This window comes from Meleagris gallopavo, chromosome 6 (genome assembly GCF_000146605.3).
Source record: "Meleagris gallopavo isolate NT-WF06-2002-E0010 breed Aviagen turkey brand Nicholas breeding stock chromosome 6, Turkey_5.1, whole genome shotgun sequence".
NCBI classification, from domain to species: Eukaryota; Metazoa; Chordata; class Aves; order Galliformes; family Phasianidae; genus Meleagris; species Meleagris gallopavo.
Genome location: NC_015016.2, coordinates 264,946 through 266,251, shown reverse-complemented (window position 1 = coordinate 266,251; position 1,306 = coordinate 264,946).

Below are 1,306 nucleotides of genomic sequence, written 5' to 3'. Positions count from 1 at the left end.
CTTTCCCTTCCAGCAGGTTTAAAGAAAAAAAAAAAAAGACTAAGCTATTGTCTAAATGGTTCAGAACTAGTGTGATATTGGGATACTTCAGTGGCTGTTATGTGATACTGGATCTTTTTACAACATAGATTAAAGACAATAAAAAGGGATAGAGTAGTAACTGCCTCTGTCCTCGTCCTTCTGTTCACTGGGAGCGGGGCTCTGCGTGGTGTCCCTCGGGGTAGGGCTGGGGGCTGTGTGCTCTCCATTGTAGCCTATGGGGCAAAGAGTTGTAGGTGAAGCCCCCCAAGGACCCCCAGCTGCCTCCCCCCCACAAACAACACAGCCAAGCTGAGGGCAACATCGAGAAGCTTTATTTATTTCAACTCGTTTACAATAGGAAGAAGAATCACAACATCAAATCAGGAAATGGTGCTCAGGAGACAGACACACACAGCCCTGCGTGGGTACAGAGCAGCTCTGCCCCACTGCCCCCAGGGGGGACCCCAACCCTCTGCCCCCACTGCTGTGCAGCTCCGACCCTGGAGCTGCAGCACGACCTCCGTACAGCACAAAATAATGAGAACACATCACATGTAGCCAACGCTCCCCGCACTCCTCACAGTGAGGTACGCATCGTCCCCCCCACGGCTGGGGAAACTGAGGCAGAGGGGTTCTATGACTGCCCAGGGCCGGGAGCCTGGTGCTGTGCTCACCCCACATGGGGCTGAATGCGTCCCCAGCGCCGTCTGCACGCGCTGCCCCACATCCTGTGCCCCATCCCCGGGTGACGGAGCGATGCTGAGCGCTCGGGAGGTGCGGGAGGAGCCCCGTGTCTGATGGATCCCAGACACCAGCTGGTGGCCAGCGAGGCTCTGCGTGCAGGGATGGCACGGGCAGCGCCGCGGGGAAGCTGGGTGGGGATGGGGTGAAGGACGGAGCGCTCCTCTGCTGTGCCCTGGGCTTTGTGCCCAGACCCGGGGGCTGCTGCTGAGAAATTCTGCCCAAATGCCACCACCGAGAGCCAGGGGGGAGCCCAGGGGCAGCAGAGCGCGCTACATTCAGTCCGCAGCCGGGACAGTAGACTGCTTGTACAGTAGAAAAAGGCCCATAGTAACCACACCGGCAATGACACGGCAGCCCCCGGGGGCCAGCAGCCACTTGGCCACTCGGAGCCCCTCGGTGCTCCCACCCCGAGCCCAGGGCACAGCACTCAGAGCACATCCCTGCGCTCAGCATCTCCACCACAGCCAGCACCGCGCTGTGCCATCGCTGCAGCCGGGCCCCTGGCTCAGCGCCGCGCGGCCGTACATTCACCTTGCATCAA